The sequence below is a fragment of the Sapajus apella genome, unplaced genomic scaffold (genome assembly GCF_009761245.1).
Source record: "Sapajus apella isolate SASKATOON/1434 unplaced genomic scaffold, GSC_monkey_1.0 scaffold35, whole genome shotgun sequence".
NCBI classification, from domain to species: domain Eukaryota; kingdom Metazoa; phylum Chordata; class Mammalia; order Primates; family Cebidae; genus Sapajus; species Sapajus apella.
The window spans coordinates 22053175-22079885 of NW_022436975.1; the positions used below are offsets into that span (position 1 = coordinate 22053175).

Genomic DNA, 26711 nt, shown 5'->3' on the forward strand with positions numbered 1-26711 from the left:
AGTAACGTAGTATGGGATACAAAATAAAGAATATTGGTTTAAAACTGGACATTTCTTGATTCAAAACCCAGTTTCTCTACTTGTTAACTGTGGGATTATGGACAAGTAAATGAATTTCTCCATGTCTCTGTTCACAAATATTTAATGAGGTATAATAATATAGCTTTTATGGATTTGATATTTGTGGTTTTATCAAAATTCGTAAGTTATAACTTTAATCCCTAATGCAATGGTATTTAGAAGTGGGATCTTTAGAAGGTAATTAGATTAGGTCATGAGGTCAGGGCCCTCGTTATGGAATTAATTCTCTTATAAAAAAGAAAAAGAGACATGACATATATATCTCTCTCGGAGCACACATCTAGGAAAATATACGGGAGGATACAGTGAGAAGACAGCTATCTACAGCACAGAAGCAGGCCCTCACCAGACACCAATCTGCCTGCACCTTGATCTTGAACTTTGCCAGCTTCCATAACTGTCAGAAATAAATTTCTGCTGTTTAAGCCACCCAGTTTATGGTATTTTTGTTATAACAGTTGAAGCAGACTAAGATAATAGTTAATAGTTATTTAGTTCTTAGTACAAGTAAGGCAATGCACTAAACTCTTCACCCATAACATCTCTTAATTCTTCCAATAGTTCTCTGAGGAATGGACTAAACCATTCATCAATGTTGCTTGTGGGAAATGAATCGCTTCTTTTGAAGACAGACATCTGAATCCTGAGGCAAGTGAACTGCTTCTTAGAAAACAAGACTTCTAGACAATGGAATCTTATTTTCCTGTTTGTATATGCCAGTATAACATTCATGCATATGCCCTTCTCCAAGCTGAACTAGAAAATATCTCAGCCTATAACTCAGAAATACATAAGCTGTAGGCAATTTCTGATTCTGCTTCTTTATCTCAGGATGACTATAATATAATATGTATCAATTTACAGACAATTGATTCTGAAAGTCAAACTTTTTCTGGCATCCATCGAAACTTCTGAATTTGTAGATTCTCAATTTATGTTATATTGAGCACAAACTTAGGTATTATGGCAGGTACTGAGCTACAGGTTTCATATACATTAACTCAGCTCATCTTTATAATACCACTATGTGTTGATGTTACTACATCACGATTTTACAAACAAGCAAACTGAGATACTTAAGCTGACTTAACCAAAATCAGAGTTAATACACAGAGTAGGAACATATGTACCCTATTTATCATGCCCTGATCAATACTGAAGTCATAATACTTTATCACTGAAATACTTTTCTTTATATGTATTACAGCTCACTTTTTATCTTCCCATGATTTACACTCATAACCAAATGAGAACCAGTACAGGGGACTCTATTACATACTCTCAATTAATGAGAATTAATACACCATACAGCAAATATTACCAACCAACTGGCTATCAACAGACTGTCCTGGAAGCACTACTTATAATAGAATCTGCCACACACAGAGCAAAAAAAAAAAAACAACAGAAGAATGTCATGGCTAGGTATGAAAACACAAGTTTGAGAAAATGGTCCAGGATAGAAAGATAATGGTGAATTACCCACCACCTCTCCACCCCAATATCCCAACATTATGTGGGGCTGGGATGATTGGTCAACAGTTCTACAATGTCCAGCTGAAAAAAAAAATCTGTGGCCAGAGACAGATTAGGATTTCAGAGATTTGAAGAAAATGAATGACTTTCTTTTTTGAGATAGAGTCTTGCTCTGTTGCCCAGGCTGGAGTACAATGGCATGATCTTGGCTCACTGCAACCTCTGCCTCCCAGATTCAAGCAATTCTCATGCCTCGGGCACCCAAGTAACCGGGATTACAGGCACATGCCATCATGCCTGGCCAATTTTTATATTTTTAGTACAAACAGGGTTTTGCCATGTTGGTCAGGCTGGTCTTGAACACCTGGCCTCAAGTTATCCACACTCCTTGGCCTCCTAAAGTGCTGTTATTACAGGTAGAATTATTTTTAATGCCTAATTCTGCATCTGCAAGAGGACAGCGGAATAATGACTACACACAGGCCTCTACAGCACTGATTCAATGAACACTCTGATTTCCAAGAATAATTTTCTCACACCTACTCCGCATTACACTGGCCTTGCATATTTAGTGTTTGCCCCGACATGCCCCCAGTTGAGTCTATGTGAAACAGAATTTTAAAGAACATTAGGAAAGCTAAAGTGTTAGTGAGCAAGCAGATAGCTTTCCAAAGCATTTCTGCAGATACCAATGAACTTAACTATTTGTTTTCTCTAGAAAGGTCAGGTACACAATAATTTGAGTTCAAAAGCCTCTGTGACCTGAATTCCTGAATATGTGACACCACTGTTTCCTATGACGATCTACTGACTGAGTGAATGGTTGGTTTGCTACTGGCATTTGGTCCTAAGGAGAAGCATAAATCATATTTGTGTTTATTCTACTCACCTATGCACAGATAATCTCTATCAAATTAATTTACTGTATATTAGGTGACCAGTGTATGTAAAATGAGTTCTTCTCAAAGTTGGAAAATAAGACCCAATATTATTTTCTAACAAAGCAAAAGTGGTTCATGACCAGGATAAGTCAGGATTGAATCTAAACGTGAGTAAAAGTGGACACTCATTCTTTTAAGGAAAGACATGTTGGGACACTGAGATAGAAAAGACAAGAAGATTCATTCTAGGGCTTTCAGAAAGTGCAATCATAAAAGAAGTTACTGCTTGGCAGGAACAGAACACAAGACTATAGATTGAAAGTGGGCAGAGACAGTGACCTAGGAAGTTTTTAAGTGAATAAACTTTTGACACTAAAAATGTAGCACACAGTCTTGAGGATTTAGTCAACAAGGTCAAATTAAGATGTAAGGACAGGAGGTGCTGCCATTCAGGGCTGATATTAGGTTGGAATGATTTGGTACCAGGATGAAAGGAGTGCTAACTTGGTACTGAGTGAATGAGCATTCCTATGTGCTTCTTGCATATGACAAGTATCTGATATAGCACCAAACCTACACTGAGGGGTTAGAATTAGCCAGAATTATATATCTGAACTTATAAACGTATAAAGGGACTATACCCCTAACCACTGAAGTTGGATTTCAACTGTCTACACCATCGACCAGATTTCACTTCGTGGGAGGTAGTGATATTAAAACTATCTTTAGAAAAATATTCCTCAAGATGGCCATTACCAGCCTATTTGTGGAAACTATGCAGTTTTAAGTGCAATCCTAAAATGTAATATTTTTTTCCGGGAGTTAGAGATGTTAATTTAAACCATGTGTGAAATTGGAGAGAAGTGGAACTCAAATCAGACCCTATCAAAAAACTCTCTGAGCTTTCACAAGCTAATTTGCCCATTTTTTTTCACATTGCCACTGGTAGAATATTTTTTGTATTGCTTTATGTTATGCTATTTTATTTTTTTTAGTGTGTATGTATGCTCTGAGAAATTTCAAATCTGCCTCTAGAGTTTGGCTGAGTTCAGCTGTTAAAAATTTACCTTCATCATCTATCCTTGTTCTTTTTAAAACTCCCATTCCATATTACCTCTTTTACTACTATTACTGTACTGAATGACTTGTGCTAGCAAAGAGATTAGATTTTATACTTTCACTAGTGATTTAATAGAAGTTGAAATTGGTAGCTGAAATGGAGATGTTAGAGTAACAGATAATCAAAGACTAACTAACCCATGAAATTATTTTGAATAAAAACTATTCATTAAGTAAAATGCAAAAGTAGACTTCCCCTTAGTGTATGCTGAAGACAAAATAAAAATTTTGTCTGGCTAGATACCTAATGACAGTAAAAATGTAAGCAATAGGAACTGATTTTTTTTAAGTAACATCATTAATTCAGGATTTTACTTTCTAGATGTGTATTTCATATTGGAACTTTGATTTGTGTTGTCTTCACAAATCATTCCAAACCTTTTATGAATCAACAAACGTATGAGTTATACAGGTCTTTGTCTTACATCATAACCTCCTTTCTACTCTTTGTTCATTTTTTCTCTAGAATGATAAAGTGGAGACTACAATTGACTGAAACAAATAAGCCTGAACTATACCAGTTTCAGACATAAGGACTTAGTAAATATATATATATATATTTAAAACATTTGGCTTTATTTCTGAAAAGCCTTCAGAATTGTATGAAACATTTAAATCCATGTTTTACAATATTATTTATTAAACATCCACATGCCCTCAAGTTCAAATAATTTTTAAAACACCATTGATATGCTTTGGTTGTGTCCCCACCCACATCTCATTTTGAATTGTAATCTCCATAATCCCCCAGGTGTTGAGGGTGGGTCCTGGTGGGAGGTGATTGGATCAGGAGGGTGGTTTCCCCCATGATGGTCTCATGATAGTGAGTGAGTACTCATGAGATCTGATGGTTTTTAAAGGGTTCGAGAGTTCCTCCTTCACATGCTCATACTCTTTCCTGCTGCCTTGTGAAGAAGGTGACTGCTTCCCCTTCTGCCACGATTGTAAGTTTCCTGAGGCCTCCCCAGCTATGCAAAACTGTGAGTCAATTAAACCTCCTCTGTTTAAAATTACCCAGTCTTGGGTAATACCTTTATAGCAGTGTAAAAACGAACTAATACAACCATAATGACCATTACCTGAAGAAAATACATTATTGAAGCACATGATAAAATTTTGCTCTATATTTTCTGTTATGTTGCAAATTTCAAAAGAAGACAGGTGAACAGCAATTCACACTCAGCATAAATGTTAAAAACCATCTTTTGAATTATGGCAATAGCAGCTATTTTCAGGATTGGTAGTTATTTCAGGCTGCATTTCTGCAACTCAGATCTGCCTAATGTCTTCGGACATTAGGTTCAGAGTGAACCACTGCAGTTATGATTGATCTTAGCATTACTGTCTATTTGTCTGAGACTTTCAGAAGTTGAAAGCAATGCTAAAATATCTCACATTATACTTTACTAGGTCTTTATAAAATGTTCCTGCCCATATTATTTGTGGCTTATTGTAAAGTAGTAGCTTAGTTATGCAATCTCAATTAACAGGCACTTAGCAACCCCTATATATGTAGCAAAACTAAAAAAATGCCAAGTAGTTCCTATGTTGCATTGAAGTTAGTAGAACTGTCATGCTCTGAAACCTCATTATTGATAAATATATATATTTATATATTCATTTTAAAAGTTCTAATTGTGTTGATTTAAGTTGTGATAATTCATTTAATGATCATATGAATGAATTATCACAACTTAAATCAACACAATTAGATATGGTATCAGTGATGGGCCCAAATTTTATGCTTCCTCCATCATAAAAGACAATAACCCTCTTTATCTTTTATCACTCACCCCAGACCTTCCTCTTTTTGGGGTCCTCAGCTTTCTCAACTTTTAATCAATCCATCTTGCTGTAGATTTCTATTAAATGGCTATCACAATTCCCAATCCATTTTTTAAACGTCTAAAATATAGGCAATGGTAAAGTCTGCGAAAGGCCAAAACTACCTCTTCAAAAGCCTTCTCCATGTAAGCTCCAGGAATCTCATGACATCTCATCTTTTCACTAGTGCTACTTACTTCACAATGACTGATATTACCACACAGTAGAACAGCATTTGTTCTCAACCATCCCTAGTTGCTTGCACCTCTAAACTTTTCAGACTAATCTGTTTTGTGCAGTACATATTTATTTTTAAAGTTCTATCTAATTGTGTTGATTTAAGTTGTGGTATTTCATCACCACCGAATGCTAATACAGGCATATTTGAGAAACCGTGCAAATTTGACAATAAAAATGAATATTGCAATAAAGCAAGTCACACAAAATTTGTTTCTCAGTGCATATAAAAGTTAACATTATAGTCTATTAAGTTTATAAAAGCATTACATCTAATAACACAATGTACATACCTCAATTTAAAATACTTGATTGTTAAAAAGTGCTAATAATCATCTGAGCATTCAGCAAGTCTTTTTGTTTATGAAAATTCTTGCCTCTATGTTGATGGCTACTGACTGACCAGGATGGAGGTTGCTGAATGTTTGGGTGGCTCTGGCAATTACATAAGACAAAAATAAAGTTTGACACATGAATTGGCTCTTCCTTTCAACAAGATTTCTCTGTAGCATGCAATGATGTTTAAGAACCTTTTTTTTTTGGGGGGGGTGGGGACAGAGTCTCACTCTGTCACCCAGGCTGGTGTGCAGTGGTGTGATCTTGGCTCACTGCAACCTCTGCCTCCTGGATTCAAGCAATTCTTCTACCTCAGCCTCCCAAGTAGCTGGGACTACGGATGCATGCTGCCATGCCCAGCTAATTTTTTATATATTTTTTTATGCACAGCAAGGCTTCTTGCAAAGTTAAAGACAATCTTCTCAAACCCTGCCACTGTTTTATCAACTAAACTGATATAATATTCTAAGTACTTTGCTGTCATTTTAATAATGTTCATGGCATCTTCAACAGGAGTGGATTCCATCTCAAGAAACCACTTTTTGGCTCATCCATCAGAAGCACTCATCTGTTCAAGTTTTATCATAAGATTGCAGCAACTCAGTCCCATCTTGAGGATCCAGTCTAATTCTATTTCTCTTGCTATTTCCACCACAGTTGCAGTTACTTCGTCCACTGAAATCTTGAATCTATCCAATTTACCCATGGAGGGCTGCGATCAACTTTTTCCAAACTCCTGTTAATGTTTATATTTTGACTTCCTAGGAATCACAAATGTTCTTAATGCCATCTAGAACAGTGAATGCTGTCCAGATGATTTTCAATGTACTTTCCCTAGATCCATCAGAGGAATCCACTGCTTTATAAAAAAAAAGTTCTTTTTAAAAATTTTCCAGGCTATATAATCAAGTTATAACATTCACTTTCCCAAATGTACTCCATTGAAAGGACATTGGTTATTTTGGAATTTTTCTACATTCAGCTAAAAAAGGGTTTCTTTCCCAAGAAACTAAACTTTTCTGTCAAATGCACATGAGCAAATAGTAAAACTGGGTTCATAAAATGGATTCATTGCAAACTTTATGGGTAAATTGTAAACATCAGTAAAGTAGTTCTTTATTCAATCTTCTTGCCTTATGTTATGAAACATAATAAAAAACTTTATGTGCCTTGCAGTGATGAATGCTGACAGAAAACACTTGTTCCACTTGTCCACAGTTTTCAAGTACATGTTGTTCGACGGCCACGTGTTCTCATCTACAAAGTTGAGAACAGCATGAGCTATGGATAACTATGGTTGTCTTTGATTCCACTCTCCAAGCTGGGAAAAACTCCATTTCAAAAACTGGATTATCATGGTGGCCAACAATTACAAAGTGGAAGCTTCTACACATTGTCTTCAATGTATGGCTCCTGCAGTGAGACAATATTGTAACAAAGTCAGTTCCCACAACTGAGACCCATACTCAGTGCATTCAGCCAATAATAAGACTTGAAAGTTGAAATTATTCCTTGATCCATAGGCTGCAGAATGGAAGCTGTGTTGGCAGGCAATCTCCTGTATATCTCCACTAGAGCTCTTGAGTAACTAGGAGCACTTCGATTAGCAGTAATTTTTGTTTTAGAAAAAAAAGAATCTTGTTTTCTGAGTAGTAGGTCTCAACAATGGCCTTAAAATATTTAATAAACCATGATGTAAACAAATGTTTTATCATATAGGCTTTATTGTTTCATTTATAGAGGGCAAAGGCAGAATAGATTTAGCATCATCCTTGAGACCTCTGAGATTTTCAGAATGGGAAATGAACACTGGATTCAACTTAAAGTCACAGGCTGTATCAGCCCCTAACCAGAGAGTCAGCCTGAACTTTGAAGCTTTGAAACCAGGCATTGACTTCTCTTTAGCTATGAAAGTCCCGGATGGTATCTTCTTCCATGGGAATACTGTTTTGTCTGTATTGAAACTTTGTTGTTTAGTGTAGCCACCTTTTTAAATGTTCTTAGCTAGATCTTCTAGAAACTTGCTGCAGCTTCTACTGAGTACCTGCTGCTTCACCCTACACTTTCATGTTATGGAGATGGCTTCTTTCCGTAAACCTCAGAAACCAACCTCTGCTAGCTTCAAACTTTTATTCTGCAGTTTCCTCACCTCTGCCAGTCTTCAGAGAATGGAAGAGAGTTAGGGCCTTGCTCTAGATTAGGCTTTAGCTTAAGGGAATATTGTAGCTAGTCTGATTATCTACCCAGACCACTAAACTTTCTCTGTATCAGCAATAGGCTGTTTTGTTTTCTATCATTTAAGTGTTCACTGAAATAACACTTGTAATTTACTTCAGGGACTTTTCTTTTGAATTCATAACTTGGCTAACCATTTGGCACAAGAGGCTTACTTTTGGCCTGTCTTGGTTTTCAACATGCCTTCCTCATTAAACTTAATCATTTCTAGCTTTTGATTTACAGTGAGAGGCTTGTGACTCTCCTTTCAGTTGAACACTTAGAGACCATTCTAGGGCTGTTAACTGACCTAATCTGAATATTGTTATGTCTCAGAGAATAGGGAGGCCTCAGGAGAGGAAGGAAAATGGGAGAGCAGGCAGGAAGGGTAGTAGTCCGAACACATACATTTATCAATTAAGTTCATCATCTTATATGGGCACAGTTTGTGGTGCCCAGAACCTTTACAATCAGAGATCAAAAATTACAGATTACCATAACAGATACAATGATAATGAAAATGATGGAAATATCAGAAGAAATAACAAAATGTGACACTGAGACACAAAGTAAGCATGTGCTATTGGGAAAATGGCACCAATACACTAATTTGAAACAGGCTTGCCACAAACCTTCTATTCATGAAAACTGCACTATCTGCAAAGCACAATAGAGCAGGTGCAATAAAATGAGGTATGCTGGATATAGAAAGGGAACTAGAAAGAGGCCCACAGATGACCTTTCTGAGGTCAGAAAGGAGACTGCAATCTGTGGCACCTGGAATTAGCCAAAATTATAACCATAAATGCATAGGCTAAATGGAATTACATTCCCATAATGCTTTTAACTTCCTTAAAATGACTTCACAAGTAAGCAAATATTATGAACTCACAAAAACATGCAAAAGAAGAAATGTAAATAGCTAATAAACAAAAAATTGATTCATATTAATTATCATAAAAATGCACACTATGATAATTGTTAGCACTTATTAAATTGGGAAGGATTTAGATCATATTTTGAATGTTGATGAGGGTACAATGTAATTATAGATATTTTTATTCACTGTTGATGGGAATATAAACTGGTAAATTGTTTTTGTTTTTTGTTTTGTTTCTTTTCTTTTCACCTACATACTCTTTTTGTAATTTTAAGGACTTCTTAGAGTTCATTACCTCACATGGCCAGGGAATGTTTTTTTTTTTCATCACCAGCCATATTTTATTAACCACCAAGAACTATTGAAAATGCTACTAAAAAGCCTACTAGGTATTACATAGCTCCAAATATAGCTACTCATAATCTCTTTTATCAGCACAAAATGCATTAAGTTACTGGTGATGGATTAGATATATAGATGAAGAAGAAGAAAGCAAGAAAGTGATGTTAAAGAGGACTCCAAGGTTGAGAGCTTGAGTAACTAGAGAGAAAGTAGAGCCATACCTGAACACAGAGAAAAGCAGAGTGGATCAGCTTTGGGGGAAAGTTCCTGAGTCCAATTTTGTACCTGTTGAGTTTGAAGTACTCTTATGACATTCACATGAAAGATGTTAATAAGACAACTGGATTATGCATATACAGCTCAAAGGCAAGAAGAAAATGGATAGAGGGGTTCTTCCAAGGGTGGGATTTTGCTGGATGGAAGAAAACACACAGAAATACATCCTAAAAGAGGGGCAAGAGTGTTCTATGATATTGACAAGAGTTTATCATATTGGTGGCTCATGGTGTCTAAACTAGATAGGGAGGAGAAGTTGGGAAGGGACTGGTGTGTATAAGGAAACTGGAGAAATACGTTGGCTCACTGATTTCCAGTTTTCGAGGCAAATTACTAAGGTACTTTACACATTTCTCTGACATAGCCTTGGACTACTCCCCACATTCTCCTGTGCTCATTATGGCATGCCCCTTGGCATCATCTTTATCATTAAGTGAAATTTGCTGGAAGAATCTCAAAAATCTTGTAGAAGTTGACTGTGACCAAACTCTTATATGTAGTTCTCACTTCCATAACTTTAATTTTTGTTTCAGTTCCTGCAAAACCTATACCTAGCTCAATTCTTTCCTCCTGACTTCATGGCTGTACTGGCTTTCAAAACACCTCCCGCTGTTGTCTTTAGGTTTTGGTGTAATGAGCATTTAACCTTCCAAACTGGCCGCACTGATCTTCATTTTCTTCATAAACATAAACCTCTGAAAGATCTATGAAAGTGCCTGGCTTCTCTTGTCTCCATGTTAAACCTAGGTCTACATAAGCTTCTTACTTACACTTTTACTTTTGCTATTTTAAATGAATTTTTTCTAGCATTATTTGCTACTTTTTCAAATGTAAAATATTCTCTTTTCTGAAAACGTTTTTCTCCCTTTTTATTGTTTTCTCTATGTTTATGTTAAATCCTATACTGTTCATCATACTCTGAGAGTAAAAATTAGTTATGTGTTTTTTATTTGTCCTGCCAACAATACTCTTAACATATTTTATATTCCTGGGCCCAAATCTTCATTTTCTCAATTATTATTTTTACTTATGCAAAGATAACTGTCCATTTGCATACCCAATATCTTTTCTATGAGTAAATAAATTAATCCTACAATGAAGCTCATTTTCCAATTTTGTGAGTATATTCTAGATTGTCAGCATATTAATTCAGAAAAACATCTCTCCTAAGAATTTTCAAAATACATTTAAATAATTTTCTTCACATACTCCTTCGTTACCTCTCTCATCTACTCAGCAACTCATACTAAGAGAAGTTCCTTAAACTCTTCATTGAAAAAGCATTCAAACATTTTTTGCACCCTCAGCATTTGTGATATAGAAGATATCGTTCACATTCTCCAGTGCTCAGTCTAAGATAAACAGAGCTATGTAAATAACTAATTATAACAATTTGTGATAAATTTCTGAAATAGGAGTGTGCTCCTATCACCAAATGTGATTCTCAAGTACTGGTATCCTGAGAAGCTTGAAAAGAAAAATTTCAGCACCCATCATCCACCACAGACCAAGCAACTCAAAATTCTAGGGAACTGACCTGAGCATCAGTTTTAAAAGTTTCCAGGTGATCTGAATGTACAGCCTGGATTGTGTTCCTTTCTAGGGGAATAACACTATAAAGGAGTAGAGGGCACTTATCTTTGTCTAGAGTCCGGAGAATATGAAGGCAAGCCTCTTACAAGGGCCAGTAACAAAAAGTTAGAGCCCATCAGGCTTAGAAGGGCCAGGAGAAGGCATTTCAGACAGGTGGAGAAATGAATTCAACCAAGGCAAGAAAGCACCTAATGAGTAGGTTGGCATAGCTGGGAAGTGGTGAGAAGGAGTGAGGAAGAAAACCACAATGCAAAGACAGGATTTAACTAGGCTGTGACGTGTTTCAAAAAGTTCACATTTTGTCCTATGCAAATGAAAAACCATTGTGGATTTTTTCCTAATAAAATTAATTCCTTTTCTACTGGCAAAGACAGGACTGAACCAGGCCATAAAGTGTTTCAAAAAGTTCACATTTTGTCCTACACAAAGGAAAGACCACTGTGAATTCTTCTTCCCTAAAGAAAGGTTTCCCAAACACTGCTGCCATAGGCTGTCCCAGAAGAAGCTGTTTCCATAGACATGGGAGAGACTCAGACAGTTCGGCTTTAGCAGGCACCCCAGGCAATTCTGGTGATCCTGGAAGTTTTGGAAACACTGCGTTAAATAATACCGTCTCTAGAGAATGGGAAAGTAGCTGTAGGGTCTTTAACGTCTTTGGCTAGAAATCAAAGAACTTGGAAGTTTATATTTTCTGTTAATTGCATTGTCTAGTGAAAGCTAGAGATAAGGAAGAAGAAAGGGCATATGCAAATAAAAGAACTGGTTATAAGTATAATGTCGACCAGCACTGTCCAATAGAAATATAACGTGAGTGTGTAATCTTGAGGTCTTTATGTAATTTTATGTAATTTTGTTGCAGAATCCTTGGGGTGTTGCTTTTCTGGCCAAAAACCTCTGTGGCCAGTGGTGCCTTTGCCCAAGAGGCACCCAATTTTTGCTCAAGCCGCTGGGCTTGTTCTGCCCACTTGGTCTAGCAGGCTGTGCCCAGCTCATGCTACTGGCCTGGATCCCACATTTGCCAAGGGCAAGTCAGGCATGGAGCGGCAATGGGTGTGTGAGTGAGCATGGGCGTCTGAACACTGCATAGTCAGACACGCCAGCTGCCATGGCGGGGCAGGCAGCTCCAGGTGCTGGCACTGGTGCTGGCTCTCTGTGAGGCTGTGGGCATACCAGGCACACCACAAGCAGCTTCCATGGCTAGCAATGGGGAATGTGGTATCACCCAGACACTTGGAGATGCCAGGAACCTCAGGGCCCCAAAGAGGGAATCACAGCCCTGGCTTGAGGAGCTCCCAGATCTGGGGAGCTCCTTGGAGGGCTGCAGCTCTTCTCTCCTCTTTGCCAGCAATATGGTAAGCAAGAGGCATGTTTCAGCCCTGTTTGTGTTACAGCTCTTTTAGCCTCACTACTCAGGGGGTCTCAAGTTCTTGTCCTGTAACCAAGAAGAATGAATTATGTAGACAACTGGATGGTGAGGAAGACAAAGAGGACAGAACAGCTCAAAGGAGATTCTCACGGGGTAGCTCCCTTACACAGCCAAGGTGTCCCTCAGGGGTAGTGCCATTACACAGCCAGGGTGGCTTATTGAGTGTTCAGCTCCTAGCAGAGAGAATAGCTCCTCTCTGCAGACAGGTCATCCCAACAAGTGTTCAGGTCACAGCAGCTAGGGTAGTTCCTCTCTGCAGCTGGTTGTCCCATTGCCTGTCCAGCTCTGGCTGAGCCTGGGGCTTTTATGGACCTCAGAGGGGAGGAAGTGCATGCTGATTGGTTAACAGGTGGCCATGGCTGGGCCCAGAACAGGCACCACAAGTTCCCACCCCAGTCCTCAGGACTGGCAGCCCAACTCTCAGCCTTCAGGCCCTCCCTGGCCTGAAGGTAGGGCCTCACTGGGGACCTACCCCTTCTGCTTAGGAGCCTGTCTGCCTCCTGCCACTGTCCATCATGCCCATCATGTCCCAATTTTAGTATATGTGCTGTGGAAGCGAGCACGCCCATCATGTCCCTGCTTGAGTCAAGAGACACCTGCAGGCCAGTACTTGAGCTGTCCTCAGCACCTTGTTGGCTTCCCTCACCACACTCATTGGTGCCTAAAGTCCAGAGGGAGCCAAGGTGGCAGGGGGCTGGCATGCCAGTGCTGCTCCAAGGGTGTACACACCCAGCTGGGCTGTGACAGCACCCTGGCTTGGCTCCAACCCCTCTCCAAGATCGGGGTGAGTGTCAGGAACAGGGAGAGACCAGGCAATGGGAGCAGACACCCAACCCTGAGCCTGCAGGGGAAGGGGAGCCCTCCCAAGCCCCCAAGTGTATAGAGGTGCAAAGATGCCCAGGTTCAGTGCCTTGGAGGGCAGGGCTCCCACCTGCTTTGTGGAGTGTGCAGGTGGCCCCAGCTGTACCTCCTCACAGCCTGGGAGGGTGGCTTCAGGTCCTCACTGGGCCCCTCTCTGTCAGCCCCTCCATGCCCAACTGTGCTATCCTCCCACCGGCAGCTCAGCCCAGCCCTAGCAGGCCCCAGGGTGGCAGGCTCCAGGGGATTCTTGCTTGTCCCTGGCTTTCACTGGCTTCCTGGAGTGCAGCACCACCCCAAGCCCAGCTCTGCCTTCTCTCTGCACCCTCTGGGCAGCAGTGGCAGGTGAGAGTAGCAACAGGGGCCAGGGTCTGGAGTAGTGGAGGTTCCAGGCCTGGGAGCAGGTCCTGTTCAGCCATGTGAGGGTGGGAGCAGTGTAGTCAGCTGCCTCAGGGACACGGGGCACAGAGGACCAACATCTGCCATTGCTGCTCCCACCGTCACTCCTGCTACCATTGCTGCACCTCCCCACTGCAGCCAGCATGATGGCAGTGGCTGCTGTAGATGTCCCCGCCACTGCTATCAATTTGAATTTTTTCTAGTAGCCACATTTTAAAAAGTAACAAAGATGTCGATTTAATTTTAGTAATATATTTTACTGAATCCAAAATACCCCATATACTACCATTTCAACGTATAATTAATATCAAAATTATTAATGAGATATTGTAGACTCTTTTTTTTTTTTTTTTTTTTTGAGACGGAGTTTCGCTCTTGTTACCCAGGCTGGAGTGCAATGGCGCGATCTTGGCTCACCGCAACCTCCGCCTCCTGGGTTCAGGCAATTCTCCTGCCTCAGCCTCCTGAGTAGCTGGGATTACAGGCACGCGCCACCACACCCAGCTAATTTTTTGTAGTTTTAGTAGAGACGGGGTTTCACCATGTTGACCAGGATGGTCTCGATCTCTTGACCTTGTGATCCACCCGCCTTGGCCTCCCAAAGGGCTGGGATTGCAGGCTTGAGCCACTGCGCCCGGCCTATTGTAGACTCTTTTGTGTTTGCAATAGTCTTCAAAATCTGGTGTGTACAGAACATCTCAATTTGGGACTTGCCACATTTCGCGTGTTCAGTAGTCACATGTGGCAGTGACTGATTACTGTATTAGACGGCACAGAGTTAGACAAAAGGTCCATGGTTTTCTCATCCACAGTTTCAAAAGCCAAAGTGATGCACTGTGGTAGTGCATCTCACAAGGACAGAGAGAAATGTGTTCCCCTCCAGAATTACCAATGTGTCTATAGACAACAGAATGGACTGCCGTACAAACCGAAGTTCATTTTCAGTGGACTGCTCTAAGCTATAGCTAGACAACCACCCCAGTGAAATGCTGAAGAGAGGTTCTTGTATCATGACACAAAAAGCTGGATGAGATGATCTCTAAGGTTAATTCAAGTCTAATTTTCTATGTCTGATACTGACATTTGAAATCACACATTATGCTTAGGTTATTTCTTTACAAATACACATTTCTCTCTCTCTCTCTCTCTCTCTCTCTCACACACACACACACACACACACACACACAGACACACACACACTCACACTCACAGAGGATGCATATACACATAAATTTACATGTACGTGTCAGCGTATAATTTACTTAACTGCAATACGTTCCCTAGTTTCCTATTCCTGCTGAACTGACACAATTATCACAGAACAATTTCAAACATTCCCTTGGACCATTGCTGAATTCCTGAAGACGACAGAGTCTTTAATTGATTTTCCTTTCCTATTGTCCTCATCCCTAAATGTTTTCCCTCTTCTTGGAGCTCTCACCTTTATATGTTCTTTAGTGTAAAAAACATGCCTCTGTAGAGTTAAAGCTAAAGGAGAGTTAGGACTATGTAAACTGGGATTAAAACTCATCAAATGTGCCTTTTTGGATCATTTCCACTATGTTATTATAAGAGAACCCGCTAGACAGATGTTCTTTAGGTAGTTTTCCATATAACTTTCTACTGCCATATCTAAATAATCTTCCTCCAGGCAGTCCTCACCCTATTAAACCCCCTGCCAGGTGCTGCTCTCCCCCAGAACTGCATTCTTCCACATCTTCTATTCTCCCTCCTCCTCAGTGGGCCCCTTCCCAAACTTCTCCTGTAGCCATTTCCTGTAAGTGGCAAATTTCATACCAATCCTTGTATCTCAAAAAATTCACTGACTTTTTAGCTTCTGATGCCATTTATGCTTTTCCTCCATGTTCTTCCTTGCCTTTAATGACAAATTTGCATTGCTGCTTATGTCATTCACCTTCTTGCCTTGAGGTACCTTTCAAAGCTGCAAATCCATTCAAATCGTCTTCATCAGAAACAGCAATCTTTCTCGTTTTCCCCATCTGTGCCACTTACACAGGTAAAGGGCACTACCAAGCCAAATTCAACAGGCAATGTAACAGGCTTACGTCGCCCAATAGATGTAGACAGAAAATATTTCGAATACATTGTAATGTTGGCATAATTATAGAATCTTGGTAGTAGGTATTAACTACACTACATTAATAATTCTTTATCATCGAAGTTTTGTTTAGGGAAAATTGCAATACAACTTATTAATATAATTTGAGATTTCTAAGCCTAAACTTAGTTATTATTAAAATGAAGATAGCATAAAATATAAATTATAACCTACAGACATCATTCTTTTAAATGCAATAATAATATGCATTCTATATATACCACTTACCTAAAATTATGAGCTTTGTGATTAAATTTACATTTAGATTCACTTCCTATTGGTGATCTTGCAAAGGACAATGTAGGACATTGCCTATTACATTTCTGAACATTATTGTCTATTTTCAAAACCAAGATTACAACTTCTCTCTGAGTAACAAACGATCATTTTTTACTCGGCTTCTACAAATTTTAATATGTCTTATTGTAAATTTTATATATGGAACTCATATAAAGCTTCAAAGAAACTTGAAATGATAAAGTAGTACAATTCCATTTGTTTTCTAAAATACCAGTTGTCTAAATTTAACATCTTTTCACTAAATGATACTTTATTGCTGCCCACTTTGTTTACAAAGGACTGAGGACAAATGTTAAATCATGTTACCGCTCTATGTTTATTGCCTCTATACAGTTATATTTAGAATACAAATGCTGTTCATAAAATTAAGGTAAACAAATAGAGTAGAAATCTCCTTATAAAATGCAAAGGAGATTTGTAAGTGGCCGCATCATCAAAGAAATTGGTTAAAAGTAAGAAGAGGCCAGGCGCGGTAGCGTACACCTGTAATCCCAGCACTTTAGGAGGCTAAGGCAGGCAAATTATTCAAGGCGAGGAGTTTGAGACTAGCCTGGCCAACATGGTGAAACTCCATCTCTACTAAACATATAACAATTAGTCAGGTGTGGGGTGCACGCCTGTAATCCTAGCTACTCAGGAGGCTGAGGCAGGAGAGTTGTTTGAACCTGGGAGGCAGAGGTTGCAGTGAGCTGAGATTGCGCCACGCACTACATCTTGGGTAACAGAGCGAGACTCCATTTCAAAAATATAAATAAATAAAAGGAAGGACAATACAAAATGCCTAAGTATATGCGCATTTTGTATTATCCTTCCTTTTATTTATTTAAATTATCAAAAGCTAAATATTTGAGTATTCTCAAAATATTTAGTTTTTCTTTAAAATACACAAATTTATATTAGTTATCGCTATGGTTTGAATGTGCCTCCTCCAAAATTCATGTTGAAATTTAATTTCTATTTTAGTGGTATTAAGAAGTGGCATCTTATGAAAAGTTTTCTGAAATCAGAGAAGCCAAAGCAAAATTATTCACAAAGTTAAAAATAATTATATTATTCATTCATCCACCTATTCAAATTATTAGTCACCTACTGTTTCCAAGGTTATAGAAGGACACAATTTCTACAAAACAAAACAAATGGTCACTTTCATATTTCACAGAAGAAATGAAAAGATGGTCCATCAAAACATCCTACCCTAGATGGGTAACTGAAATCTTTCCTCTGGAAAGATTCACCTTTGCGCAGAAAAATAATTTTGTTGTTTTATTAAATGGTTTGAGAAGAGAGCTACCAATATTTCTAAAATGATGGGAAGATTAGTACTGAAAAGCCTCATAACAGCTTTGATGGCCTCAGATATATGACCAAATATGACCATGGAAATGTTCAAGCAATAATTTCTGGGCAACACAGTATTTCAAAGCACATAAGGATGAATAAAAGATTTTTGCATACACAAGTAAGTACAAAACATACAAAAAACAATGTTTATTCAGACCTCTGTTCTTCTGAAAAGTTTTTTTGAACAGTTTTTTGGAAATCAGAAAAGGCAAGGCAAAATTATTCACAGTAAAAGTAGCAGAAGAGAACAGTACTTAAAATATACAGTTAACATGAGTGATATGAAGCATTGTGCATATATATAGTATGACTTGACTCAATTACATTTGAACCCAAAGTCTTCAAAATGAGAATAAGAATAGCATGCAGTGACTCTAAAATATCAATAAGAATGTACAATATTGTATGTGAGCAGGTATAGAGATATAATCCTTAATCAATATTCAGGACCGCTATATATGCTATAAATTTATGACCACAGATTTATACCTCTTGACAAAATGTTTCCCAATGGAGCACCTTAAAAGTAAGTGGTTTTCTGAATTAAACATATTATTGTGTTTTCTCATTGAAAAAGAATAAAAATAATAGAGCAAGAAGATGTTTATCTATCTTTACAAGAAGAAACTTTGGAGAAAAAGAGAACTCCTGAAAGTTAAGATATAGGAAACAGAGACTCACATTACTGTTCAGAAGTTTCTGAACAAACTTCCTACCACTGGAGTTTGGATAAGAGTCATCCAACATATAAATTTTAAAGTGACTTTTTGTTTAAACTTTTGTGTTTCCTCACAATGAGATTCCTATATGTACTTTACAATATTTATTTCCATCATCAGATGAAACACTAGTTGGGAATAAAAAGGTATACAGCCATATTCTAAACCATTTTAGGCTTTTAGGTTAATAACTAAAATTAAGAATTTATTTCATTGTGGTATGTTGGAGCTGAGTTCTCCTGAATGTAATAGCTAAATATGAGAGACAGAATTATACCTACATTAATACACACACACACACACACATTATTTTTAAAAATAGAATGGGAGAAAAGTTTTGCAAACTATTCATCTGACAAAGGGCTAATATCCAGAATCCATAAGGAACTTAAACAAATTCACAAGGAAAAAACAAACAACCCCATCAAAAAGTGGGCGAAGGGTATAAACAGACACTTCTCAAAAGAAGACATTCATGTGGCCAAAAACATGAAAAAAAGCTCATCATCACTGGTCATTAGAGAGATGGAAATCAAAACCACAATGAGATACCATCTCATGCCAGTTAGAATGGAGATCATTAAAAAGTCAAGAGACAACAGATGCTGGAGAGGATGTGGAGAAATAGAAATGCTTTTATACTGTTGGTGGGAGTGTAAATTAGGTCAACCATTGTGGAAGACAGTGTGGTGATTCCTCAAGGATATAGAACTAGAAATATCATTTGACCCAGCAATCCCGTTACTGGGTATATACCCAAAGGATTATAAATCATTCCATTATAAAGACACATGCACACGTATGTTTATTGTGGCACTGTTCACAATAGCAAAGAGTTGGAACCAATCCAAATGCCCATCAATGATAGACTGGATAAAAATATGTGGCACATACACACCATGGAATACTATGCAGTCATTAAAAAGGATAAGTTCATGTCCTTTGCAGGGACATGGATGTAGCTAGAAACCATCATTCTCAGCAAACTAACACAGGAACAGAAAACCAAACACTGCATGTTCTCACTCATAAGTGGGAGATGAACAATGAGAACACATGGACACAGAGAAGGGAACACCACACACTGGGGCTTGTCAGGGGATGGGGGACTACGGGGAGGGATAGCACTAGGAGAAATACCTAATATAGTTGATGGGTTGATGGGTACAGCAAACTACCATGGCACATGTATACCCGTGTAACAAACCTGCACGTTCTGCACATGTATCCCAGAACTAAAGTATAATAATAATTTTTAAAAATGAGACAAATCCCACTTGAGTGACAGTATACAAAATTCCTGACCAGAACTTAAAACGTTTCAGGACTTCAAAAACAAGGGAAGTCTGATAAATTTTCAGAGCAAAGAGAGTTTTAAGGACACAGGACACTTAAATATGCATAATGTTGGTATCCTGGGTGGGATCCTGGAATAGAAACAGGGCATTAGTTAAAAGCTAAGAAAATATGCATACAATGTGGACTTGGTTAATAGTATTTTGTCAATATTGGTTCACTAACTGTGACAAACATACCTTACTAACGTAAGGTATTAATGGCAGAAACTGGATAAGGTATATAGGAACTTTCTATACTGTCTTTATAATTTGTCAGTATATATAAAACTCCTCTAAAATAAAAGTTTATTTAAAAACAAAAACAAAACAAACAGAAACAACAATAAAAGGACAGAAGCAGAACATCAGCCATGCGATTGAAATGTCTCCCTTTGTGCTCCTTCCAGATTGTCCCCTCTATTCCTATTGCCTCCACAATCATTACCCTGTATTTTGTGCCTGTGATTTGCTTTTCTTCATAGCTTTGTTACCACTGATGATTTTTAATCTCCAAATAATTTGTTATACTTGTGTTTGAACTTTGTAAAAATGCATCATGCTCTGAATTCTTCTGTGACTCAACACTTTTTAAGATTTAGTTACAATAAGGCTTTAGATGGAGTTTATTTTTCACTGCGGTACAGTGTTCTATATTACGCATGTGCCACACTGTATCTGTTTTCTTAAAAAAATGTAATTTGAAACCATATGCTTTTAAACATACATTCTTAAAATATAAAAAATTAACGCACTTTTCAGGGTTGAACATTTTAAAACATCCCTTTTGTTTAAGACCGTGTTGAATGGATCAAGCATTAGAGTCACCTTAGCAGTTTGCCACTTACGGTATTGTTGCAAAGTATTAAATGTCATAAGTCAATATCCTTCTTTTGAGATGTATTTCCTTCTAAGAAGGAACAATTTAAAAAATTAGTAGTATCTAGGAAATAGGGAAGTTGCTGTTGTGTTTTGCTTAACATGTTAGACAAGTTATAAACTATTTCCTGTTTCCAAGTTTGGCACCTTTGGAATCAAATGATTTTTCATGTCTCTAGCGTACTATTTAAAACTCACTATTTTGTAATTAATTTTGAGAGTTTCTTAATAAATGGTTCTAAGTGCCTTAGGGCTTCTTCCCATTAGAGTCATTGACTTGAGATGAAAGCATATCAAAATACATCACATTTGAAGTGGTCATTGGTTGGTATGGATACTGACAGAAATGATACATTATTATTCATGAATAAACATGCTCAATTATCTGAAAAGTTAATAGGCTGATAATAATGACTTTTATACATTAGAATATCTACAGATTGAGTTTCATTAAATTTTCTGTAATACTTCATCACATTCTGTTAAATCTTGAGCAACCTGAATTTTCCTTTTCTTGGTTAGATGATTTACTAAGTCTCTATTAACGGATGTCACACAGAATTGAACACTAGCAAGAAAGGTGTCTGTAATCTTGACTTGGATAAAGTTTGAGCTGCTCAAGGGCAAAGTCTTGGTGGCATAACTGATCCAAGGGCAGCATAGAACTGAGCTAGACTACTATGTAGGTCTCCACATGTAAGTACTGAGACCAAATTTATCTATTTTCAGAGAAACACAGAACTGTCTCTTACAAGCTATTTTTATATGTTTGGATCCATGAGATTTATTATTAGAAAGGCACCTTAGAGATATAACGTGCCCATGTTCATTCCATTAGGCAAAGAATAACCCCGTAAATAGCAGTGATGTTAAAATTCTGGTCTTTGGTCTCTGGTCTTCCTACTCGCGACTCTCTCCCATCGGGCATGTGGTTTAGCTCACATCTTTTGACTTCATGTATCTAGGCATACCAGCTTTGTATTTACAGGCCTGTGAAAATCATGCTGCAATTTTGTATAAATAAGATGAGGGTTGGAGTCCAAGGGAAGTGGTATAATATAACCCACATTTACATCACTCTAAAGAGAATTTCCAGCAGGTAACTGGTTAGAATTTGTCTAACTATTGTTTTCCAAAAACATCACAAACATGCAACATGGATATACACAGTGCCACTGAATTGTATACTTTAAAATGGTTTAAATAGTAAATTTTATGTGTATTTCACCACAATAAAATATACTTGTAATATCCATAAACATTTCTTAATGAGGTATTGTTGCTAGTGCTGTTTTCCCTGCCTATTCTTCTCTCCAGATGTCTAAGTCCAATATGTTCAATGCCTAGTAATTCTGAGTTCACCATGACACCTTTCCCTACTGCCCTAGCATTTGGGATAACATGCTCCTCTGATCCTCTATAGCATTAAGTCAGTTTAACACGGCAAATTTAATACTTACAAATTTTTATACTTATTTTTATAAATTTTATCACTGTGAATAAATTTTAAACCCTCTAAGTGGAGGCATTATATCTTATTTTTCTCCAAATATTCATAAACTCTCAAATTATTTGTCTTAAAGTTAGCAATGTTTCTTGCTGTTGGTATGTTATCTAGCAGTAAGGTTTAACTAATTCAATTATGACAATTATGAGCTTGGAACTTAGTATCTGACTGGGTCAAATGTTCATTCATTTATTCTTTTATTAATTCAAACTAATTACAACACTTAGTATGTTTTAGGCACTCTAGTACGTGTTAAACACAGACATAAGTAAAACAATCTGTCTTCAAGTTGCTCAAATCTTAGGTGGAAAGAAGAGCTGTAAACAAATAATTATATTTTAATGTGGTAAGTACTGGATGTTTTATTCAGTTGGAGGAATGTCAATGACTTCTTAAAATTGTGGGCTGTAGAGTCAAAGCTGTATGCAAGCCCTCCTACCACTTACCTACCTATGTGATTTGGAGATATACAACTCGTCTACACTTCAGCTTCCTCCCCTGTAAAATGGGTGTGAAAATAGTGCCTGTCTCACAGCATTGTTGTGAGGATCAAATGAAATACTTTGCACTTGCCAGCATCTATCACATTGTAAATGCCCAATTAGTTCCTTCTGTTGTCTGAGAAGATGTTACTGAACCAAAACCACACTCTTTTGTCTGAAATGTGAAATCAGTTGTGTGTGGGCATGTAAATATATACGTACAATGCAGTCTATTGCTTTTACATATCCTTTAGCACATTTGGACTTAGGTGGATGCCCATTCAGTGCATCCCAGACTCACAGGGGTTCCTCTTTCTCTTGGAATAGCCAGATATGCAAATATGGGCCTCAGGTGTCTATCACATCAGTGCCTTTGACTTTCCTCTTGGCCATAACTGACTAATCTAAGGGTAGATACATGATCTTAGCTAGATCAATCAGATTCTTTCTCTTGATCATTTGAACATCAAAATGAGGACTCAAGAAATGGAAGGTCACTAGATCTGAGGTATCCTAATGGCAAAACTTGAAGTGAGGGTCCCTGAATTGTCCCAGCTGCTCCCCCTCTGGGGGTTTGCTTGTTCAGCAAGGCCTTTGATAATATGAGCTATGACAGCATCCATTCAGCAAATCCCCTGTTAAATTTGACAGTCAGTAGCTGTTACTTACAACAAACAAACAAAAAATTTAATTAACACTGGGAAAGTATTATCCCTTCGCTAATGTCCTCTAGCAACACTGGCCAGAAGGTTTCTCCTTCCACAAAAACCTATGAGAATCTTCCTGAAGATGGCCTAATCAGTTGATCTATGCAATTGCTTTCCAATAGGATTTTAAAAATAAACGAATAAATATTTAAAGAATAAAGAATAAAGGGAAAATTGCATATTTGGTTTCAAATAATTTGCTTTCTACTCTGGCTTTTAATTTAACCTCTGAGACTTAGGGCAAGTCAGTATTTACCTCTCTATCCCTGTCATTTCTCCATCTGTCAGTGGAAACAATAAGGTTTCTCTGACCTAACTCACAACTCGCATATGAATTTCATAAGAAAAAGGGAACCAGCTCTGAATTTGCTATAAGTATTGAGTTCTTTTTCTATTAGATTGGTCCAAAAGTAATTGTGCTTTTTGCCGTTAAAAGTAATGGTAAAAACCGCAACTGCTTTTGCACCAACCTAATAGAAGGTGAAGTGCTTGAAGTATCTATTCTGTAGGGGGTCTTCTGTGACTAATGTGACAATAGATTCTGTCACATTGATCAAAAGAAGACAGATAAAAGAAATATAAATTAGATATTGAAAAGATCAATCATGTAGGAAATACAAAGATACTTCATTTTTCCCTAAATACTCAAGGATTAAGAGGGAAAACATCACTGTAATGATATAACATACTTAACACTGCACAGCTAAAAGATGGATGTACCATTTAAGGAAAAAAAAAAAAAAAAAAAAAAAAACAGAACAGTATCTACTTATCTTAATACTACATGATGAAAAAAATGTCAGATTTACCTTTAATTTCTGGTAAGAGCTGCTGCTGTGGTTGCTCCGAATGTCGTAACATATTGAACAGCAGTGCCAATGGGCTTTAAAAAAAAAAAAAAAAGGAAGAAGAAGGGGAGAAAAACTTTACCCTGTAGACATTTATGTTTATATTCCCACATCTTTTAAAATTTTATTGCTTTTACTTAACTCATCTTGAGACATTAGTAGTTCTCAAACAATGTGTGGTTCAAAATGTTACATTTGGTGGTCCTGGTTCAATCCCCAGAGAACAACAATCCCCATAATAAAACTGGTATTTCACAAGCCTCACAGGACTCAATTAGAAGAGAATCTGAATTGCCTCTTACTCTGGGGAAAGGGTCAGAATTCAGATCATCTAGATAATATGAATACAAATAGAAAACAATTGTTATACAATTGGGTTATAAAATTAATTCAGGAATGACAGATGCCTGTAATCCTTACTAAAGTATGAAGAGTTAGTTATAAATTCTATACAAAGAAAACTGCAACATAATAAGCTGATTGTTATATGTTGATATATACACACATTATTTTAATATATGGGCTGTATACATGTGTATAAAGATTGCATAAGCATTTATGTGCATTTAGATATACATATATATGAGTATACCTATACCTATATATAGGACATCTATATATAGATGATCCACTAAATTACGCCTGGGAAAATACTGTTTTCTCAATAAATAATACGCAAAAAATGATCTACTACTCAATTTATAGACTACTTCTGTCCTAGTTATATTTTTACTCCAAAGTAAAGTTAGTAAATTTTAAAAATATTTCTAATTATTTGATTATGAGCACATTCCTCACAGCATGGAGCTTCTACCTTCCCAAAGTATAAAAGTGATTTTCCCCCCATATTGGGGTTGGTTAGATGTCAGGGCAGGATGGGAAAAGAGGATGTTATCATATAATAAAAATTAAGTTTCTGGAGTCATGGCATACTTGTGGTTTTCAAATATCCAACTTTAATTTTGATTTCAAATCCTGCAAACCCTTTTTATAGCCCATCTTTGTCTCCCTTATAAACTAGCCATTTAGGCCGGGCGCGGTGGCTCAAGCCTGTAATCCCAGCACTTTGGAAGGCCGAGGCGGGTGGATCACGAGGTCAAGAGATCGAGACCATCCTGGTCAACATGGTGAAACCCCCATCTCTACTAAAAATACAAAAAATTAGCTGGGCATGGTGGTGCATGCCTGTAATCCCAGCTACTCAGGAGGCTGAGGCAGGAGAATTGCCTGAACCCAGGAGGCGGAGGTTGCGGTGAGCCGAGATCGCGCCATTGCACTCCCGCCTGGGTAACAAGAGCGAAACTCCGTCTCAATTAAAAAAAAAAAAAAAAAAAAAAAAACTAGCCATTTAAACTGGCAAATACAAAATCACTGTTTGTGTGCTTATTGTAAGACTTGTAAGTCTCTTTCAAATACACATCTAGTCGTGCAAAAGGTGCCACTGCCATTCCCTAGGAACCAAGAATCTTGTCTGAATCAGGAGAACTCATAAAAGCAAAGATCATTTGGACCTTAATATATGTTCTGTATTCAACCATAAAAACATTGACTCTATTTTGCAACTGTGTTTCTCTCTTTTGTGAAATTGTTCTGTATGGCCTGTGCTAAGCTAGTGTTTACAGCTTGGTTTCTTTTTTCACTTTAAAACAAGGCATTCAGCCAACTTTAAACACTGCCTACTTCTAGCCAATTGTCCTTTTCTCTCTGTCAACATTTTTGTTAAAGGAAAAGCACATGATTAAATGTGATGCTTCTAACACATTTAAAAAGAAATTCTATTGAAATGGTGGTGATGTCCAACATATTTTTCACCACATATTATTTCCTTGAATGGTGCCCCAATAATTCTATATTTCCTTGAACTTTCGGGTTGTTTTAACCTTGTATGCACTTTTGAATTAAAAATAGGTTGAGGTATAACCATGTATTCATTCATTATTACAGGGACGAGCTATTAAATACTAAAAAGCAGCCATTATTATTATGCTAAGTAATTTATAATGTACAATCTCAGACCAATCTATTCTTTGTAATACTATTATTTTTCTTCATAATAAAGAAATTGAGGCTCAGAAAGACTAAGTATGTTGCATATGGTAATTGCCAGCCATTAAGTGACATCATCACTAAAGTACAATTCAGGCTGCACACTAAGCCACACATTTAACAAGTACACCACGCAAATATGTTTTGACTACTCTCGTTTTAGATGTAGCTTTGAGGATATATCTGTTAATGTGTATATATATTTATATTGACGTTTATTTATATTGCCACCTTACTATCTAGGCAGTCAAAGAGTAAAAACTCTGTATAATAAGGGTGGAAAAAGAGTACATAATTGTTTTGTTTTTTTTTTTGTATTTTTTTTTCCCATTTATTTTATTGCATTTTAGGTTTTGGGGTACATGTGAAGAACATGCAAAATTGTTGCATAGGAACACACGTGGCAGTGTGATTTGCTGCCTTCCTCCCCATCACCTACATCTGGCATTTCTCCCCTTGCTATCTCTCCCCAGCTTCCCACCCCCCA

General features: G+C 37.5%; 1 protein-coding gene and 1 pseudogene across 5 annotated transcripts in view; both read right to left on the bottom strand.

Moving 5' to 3' along the window:
• EYA1 (EYA transcriptional coactivator and phosphatase 1) overlaps positions 1–26711 on the bottom strand; it is a 339983-nt gene that overhangs the window by 230741 nt on the left and 82531 nt on the right. The gene's annotated exons all lie outside the window — the stretch shown is intronic.
• LOC116563620 lies at positions 6284–9258 on the bottom strand (annotated as a pseudogene).